The sequence below is a fragment of the Ictidomys tridecemlineatus genome, chromosome 13 (assembly GCF_052094955.1).
Source record: "Ictidomys tridecemlineatus isolate mIctTri1 chromosome 13, mIctTri1.hap1, whole genome shotgun sequence".
Lineage (NCBI taxonomy): Eukaryota > Metazoa > Chordata > Mammalia > Rodentia > Sciuridae > Ictidomys > Ictidomys tridecemlineatus.
In genome coordinates, this window is record NC_135489.1 from 262,233 (window position 1) to 269,264 (window position 7,032).

The window sequence follows — 7,032 nt, forward strand, 5'->3', positions numbered from 1 at the left end:
TGGTGTGTGCAGGGCCACATGCCAGGCAAGCACTGCACATATTGAGACACACTCCCAGACCAACAGGTTGGTCTCTGGGTTTTTAGCTGGGATAGCATACTTTGATAAAACTGGGCAGCACAGGATCTTCAACACGGCGGGTGCCTCGGATTTTTAGAATAAAACCTTTCCAAAAGGCAGGAGTGCAACCACAGTGGTTGCAAGTCCTAGTATAAGTGAGAATTCTCTTTTGTTTAAACAGTGAACAGAGTCATGTAGTGACAATGTAGAAAGAACCAAAGTGTTCTCCTTCCTGCTCAATCAAGAACGTGTGAACTTGCTGTCCTCTCATTCAACAAACTGTATTCTTCCAATCTTTACATTCTGCAATATACACAGAAGACATCAGATGTGGAGAACAAGGTGTTCTTCTATCCACTGATTTAAAAATCTGTATGGCTTCCATCCACTCCCTCAACAATCTCCACAAGAGACATCCTATATAGAGTAAACAAGAATTCCTCCTGTCCTCCCTTCTACAATCCCCACAACATCTACACTGAAGTCTCCCTAGCCCCCTTCTGTTTAATTAAACAACAAGCATGTGGATTAGGGACCCTGCCTATCTTAGGTTGTCCAATATTACATATAGTCCTTACCCGTAAGCAGATGAGCTGACCTCAAGGCGTCAGCCTCCTGTCTTAGGTTGGTACCATTGCAATTGGATCTTTTTTTTTTTTTTTTAAAGAAAGGTCTTTTTCTTTTCTTTTTTTTTAAAGAGAGAGTGAGAGAGGAGGGAGAGAGGAGAGAGAGAGAGAATTTTTAATATTTATTTTTTAGTTCTCGGCGGACACAACATCTTTGTTGGTATGTGGTGCTAGGGATCGAACCCGGGCCGCACGCATGCTACCGCTTAAGCCACATCCCCAGCCCTGCAATTGGATCTTATCCATCATTGACTCCCGGCCCAGCATACAGCCATCCTTGTGGATATGCCTTTGCACCAGTGGGGGGATGAGGTTCTTTGCCTTACCTCTGTTGGCCCCCAAATAAGGCCTTTGCACCAGTGGAGGGGTGAGGTTCTTTGCCTCACCTCTGTTGGCCCCCAAATTTTAGCTGAACGACCATCACAATCAGAATGGAGGAGGATACAAAAATGCCACGACACCAAGCCAATTAACGGCTCCTTTTGGAAAAATTGAACCACCGGTGACACCATCAGCAAAGATACCACAGCACTACCACAATTCGCTGCACCAACAGATAGTTCACAATGCATACAAGTGCTACATACTCCAGGCAAGTTCTGCAAGCAGTTCAAAGCAGAGGAATCTATTAATATGTCTATTTCCTCCCAAAGTAAATCGACTCCTTGATTGAGCATCACTTGTTGAGTTATTATTCACTGATGCATCAGTTTATACAGTTTGTTGTGATAGCTATCGCAGAATCTGTAGTTTGGTTTTATCTTTGTCTTCATCGGCACTGTGATGAAGATAGGAATTCTGGCAATGATGGCTAAAAAAAAAAATCATGTAACATTCTAGCAGGCACTAAAAACAAACTTTTCTGAATAATTTATATTATCCTGAACAGAATTATCAAATATAATGAAAAGGAAAGGTGAAAGTAAACAAAAAGATCTGTTAACCTCCTTTTTTGTTCACATATTAAAACAATCCTCAATAGCTGTTTACCCAATTTAAATTAAACCATTCAAATCACGTGAATAATAAAAAAATTTGGATCCATTTTTTCATGAGTGCTCCTCATATATGATATATGGACATACGCACATACAGACATACAACTCAAAACACAAGTGTGCACATGTAATACAATACATACAACACATAACATAATAGTAAAGGCCTTTTAGATTTTCACAGGTGAAATCTCCATTGCAATGTTTAAAAACTCCACAGTCAAAAAATAGAACTAATCAGAAAAACATTAACCTAGGTATGTATGAGTTCAAAAAATAAAATAGAACTTTATGATGTGGGAAAGGGCAATAATAAAATAGATATTGAAAAAAGCATCCTGGTTTTATTAGCCTCCAGGTGTGGGAGAACCACTGTCGAAGATGTAAGGATAGCCAAACTGGAGTTCTGGACATCAGCTGTTATAGATTTGAGCCAAGTCATCTTCCTTTTTGTCTGTGGAAATCACTTTAGTTAATCTCTCTGGAATCCAAATTGGCTGCTTTTCTCTCTGTGGAAACACACAAACAGACCCCAGACAATCACTGGATCAGGACCTTTCCATTTTCCTGTTAGAATATCCTTGCAAAGTACCTTGGGCTTATGTACATTTTTTGGACACATGTGCCTTTCCGCAGCACTAAGCACTGATGAATCCAAATTTAAAAAGTTTAGAGTAAAAAGGGTTATTTTAAGTTTACTTTTGGGGGATATATACCCCTTCCCGATTACCTCTTTTTGCTTTAATAAGTACATTTTAATAGTTTGATGAGCTCTTTCAACTATGCCTTGTCCCTGTGGATTGTATGGGATTCCTGTTATATGAGTAATGCCAAATGATGAGCAAAATTGTTTAAAAGAAGTAGAAGTATAGCCAAGGTCATTATCTGTTTTTAACTGTTTTGGAACGCCCACAGTGGCAAAATTTTGTAAGCAATGAGCTATAATATCTTTAGTTATTTTCCTCTGGCATTAAGGGAGCCCATCAAAAATCCGTAAGAAGTATCAACTGTAACATGCAAATAGTTTAATTTTCCAAATTGTGGCAAGTGTGTAATGTCCATCTGCCAAATATGGTGAGGTATCAGTCCTCTAAGACTGACTTCAAGGTTAACTTGTGGTAAAAAGGTCACACAATTTTGACTGTTTCATTATTTGTCTAGCTTGTTCCTTAGTTATTTTAAATCGCTTTTATAAAGTATTTGCTTTGACATGGAAGGATTTATGAAAATTTGTAGATTCTTCTAGCATAGAAAAAAATGTGTATGTCATATGTAGTTTTTTTTTTTTAAAGAGAGAGTGAGAGAGGAGAGAGAGTCAGAGAGAGAGAGAATTTCTAATATTTATTTTTTAGTTCTTGGCGGACACAACATCTTTGTTGGTATGTGGTGCTGAGGATCGAACCCGGGCCGCACACATTCCAGGCGAGCGCGCTACCGCTTGAGCCACATGCCCAGCCCCTGTCATATGTAGTTTTATCTGCTAAATCATTGCCCAAACTAAGGGCTCAGGCAATCCTGTATGTGCCCTGATATGTCCTATAAAGAATGGATCTTTTCTGTCCCAGATTAGACTTTGTATAGTGGAAAACAAAGAGAAAACAGTAGAGGAAGGGGAAATCCTACCAGCATCTTCAAGGGATATTACAGCATTAACTATATACTGACTATCAGACAATAAATTAAATACATAATCTTTGAACATCACAAAAGCTTGTAATATTGCATTAAGTTCTACCTTTTGAGCTGATTGTTTGGGTACTAAAAATGTAAAAGTGTGATCAGGGGTAACTATTGCTGCTGTACCAGTATTTGACCCATCAGTGAATATATTTGGAGCATTCATGATAGGTGTTTTTCTTGTCATTTTTGGAAAAACTACATGATGCAAAGACCAAAAAGATAACAAAGGATTAGATGGTAAGTGGTTATCAAATGAAACATTAGATTTCCACATGATTATTGCCCAAGTATTTAATTCATTAGCTAACTCATCAATTTGATCCATAGTACATGGAATAATAATTTTCCTGGGAGAAATACCAAACACTCCCTTTGCTACTTTTATTCGTTGAGTATTAATTGTCCTACAGCCTCAGGATACCTAATAAGAATAATGTTAGGAGAATAAGATAAATATTCATAATAATGAATAATAATGGACCTTATTCATAATAATGGACCTTCTTGCCAAAATTCTCCTGTAGGAATATTTTATGTTGGTAGTACAATAAATAATAAAGGCAAACTTATATCAATTCTATCCAAATGGATATTTTCCATATATGTCTCAATGATTTTTAATGTCTTTCTTGCTTCAGGCGTTAACATGTGGTGCTGATAACGCCAGGTCCCAGGTTCCTTCCCCATACAAGCCACCAAATGCCACAGTCTAGCTGGGCATAAAATAACGAAGCAGCCCCGAGGCACTTATAGATTCAAACAGGAACTCCTTTATTGCCCATTACTCCCGCGAACGCCAACCACACAGCCCTTCCGGGAACACCACACACAAACCAGAACTCCCTGCACTGGAACTTCACCAACCAACTCCAACTCTCCAGGAATCCCCGACAGAGCTCAACTAGAACTGAACAGGAACTCCCCTGACAAATCAAAAGTGGCTGGAAGGCTAGGCAGCAGGAGCCCCCTTACTGCCACACAGCAGGGGTCTATATACAACTGAATACACAGCCCTTTCCAAAGCAGCACCATCCAGTCACAGCAATTATACACAACTTAATTATCATCATCATAATGGTTCCTCACCTCACCACTCAACCATACTTCTGGAAAATGCCAGGGGCCATTCCCACTCTGCTGTGGAACTCAACATCATATACCTGCCAGACGCCATCACGGGAGGTCTCCCTCACCCTATATACCCTGCCAGTGTCCATCATGGCAGGTCTCACTCACCCTATATACCCTGCCAGTGCACATCATGGGAGGTCTCCCACACCCTATATACCCTGCCAGTGTCCATCATGGGAGGTCTCCCTCACCCTATATACCCTAACAGTGCACATCATGAGAGGTCTGCCTCACCCTATATACCCTACCAGTGCCCATCACGGGAGGTCTCCCTCACCCTATATACCCTGCCAGTGTCCATCATGGGAGGTCTCCCTCACCCTATATACCCTGCCAGTGTCCATCATGGGAGGTCTCCCTCACCCTATATACCCTGCCAGTGCACATCATGGGAGGTCTCCCTCACCCTATATACCCTGCCAGTGTCCATCATGGGAGGTCTCCCTCACCCTATATACCCTGCCAGTGCACATCATGGGAGGTCTCCCTCACCCTATATACCCTGCCAGAGCCCATCATGGGAGGTCTCCCTCACCCTATATACCCTGCCAGTGTCCATCATGGGAGGTCTCCCTCACCCTATATACCCTGCCAGTGTCCATCATGGGAGGTCTCCCTCACCCTATATACCCTGCCAGTGCACATCATGGGAGGTCTCCCTCACCCTATATACCCTGCCAGAGCCCATCATGGGAGGTCTCCCTCACCCTATATACCCTGCCAGTGTCCATCATGGGAGGTCTCCCTCACCCTATATACCCTGCCAGTGTCCATCATGGGAGGTCTCCCTCACCCTATATACCCTGCCAGTGCACATCATGGGAGGTCTCCCACACCCTATATACCTGCCAGTGCACATCATGGGAGGTCTCCTTCACCCTATATACCCTGCCAGTGCCCATCATGAGAGGTCTCCCTCACCCTATATACCCTGCCAATGTCCATCATGGGAGGTCTCCCTCACCCTATATACCCTGCCAGTGTCCATCATGGGAGGTCTCCCTCACACTATATACCCTGCCAGATGCCATCACCGGAGGTCTCCCTCACCCTATATACCCTGCCAGTGTCCATCATGGGAGGTCTCCCACACCCTACATACCCTGCCAGTGTCCATCATGGGAGGTCTACCTCACCCTATATACCCTGCCAGTGCCCATCATGGGAGGTCTCCCTCACCCAATATACCCTGCCAGTGTCCATCATGGGAGGTCTCCCACACCCTATATACCCTGCCAGTGTCCATCATGGGAGGTCTCCCTCACCCTATATACCCTGCCAGTGCCCATCATGGGAGGTCTCCCTCACCCTATATACCCTGCCAGTGTCCATCATGGGAGGTCGCCCTCACCCTATATACCCTGCCAGTGCCCATCATGAAAGGAGTCCCTCACCCTATATACCCTGCCAGTGTCCATCATGGGAGGTCTCCCTCACACTATATACCCTGCCAATGTCCATCATGGGAGGTCTCCCTCACCCTATATACCCTGCCAGTGTCCATCATGGGAGGTCGCCCTCACCCTATATACCCTGCCAGTGTCCGTCATGGGAGGTCTCCCTCACCCTATATACCCTGCCAGAGGCCATCATGGGAGGTCTCCCTCACCCTATATACCCTGCCAGTGTCCATCATGGGAGGTCTCCCTCACCCTATATAACCTGCCAGTGTCCATCATGGGAGGTCTCCCTCACCCTATATACCCTGCCAGTGTCCATCATGGGAGGTCTCCCTCACCCTATATACCCTGCCAGAGGCCATCATGGGAGGTCTCCCTCACCCTATATACCCTGCCAGTGTCCATCATGGGAGGTCTCCCTCACCCTATATACCCTGCCAGTGTCCATCATGAGAGGTCTCCCTCACCCTATATACCCTGACAGAGGCCATCATGGGAGGTCTCCCTCACCCTATATACCCTGCCAGTGCACATCATGGGAGGTCTCCCTCACCCTATATACCCTGACAGTGTCCATCATGGGAGGTCTCCCTCACCCTATATACCCTGCCAGTGCCCAGCATGGGAGGTCTCCCTCACCCTACATACCCTGCCAGTGTCCATCATGGGAGGTCTCCCTCACCCTATATACCCTGCCAGTGCACATCATGAGAGGTCTCCCTCACCCTATATACCCTGCCAGTGCCCATCATGAGAGGTCTCCCACACCCTATATGCCCTGCCAGCTCCCATCATGGGAGGTCTCCCTCACCCTATATACCCTGCCAGTGCACATCATAGGAGGTCTCCCTCACCCTATATACCATGACAGTGTCCATCATGGGAGGTCTCCCTCACCCTATATACCCTACCAGTGTCCATCATGGAAGGTCCACCTCACCCTGTATACCCTGCCAGTGTCCATCATGAGAGGTCTCCCTCACCCTATATACCCTGCCAGTGTCCATCATGAGAGGTCTACCTCACCCTATATACCCTGCCAGTGTCCATCATGGGAAGTCTCCCTCACCCTATATACCCTGCCAGTGTCCATCATGGAAGGTCCACCTCACCCTGTATACCCTGCCAGTGTCCATC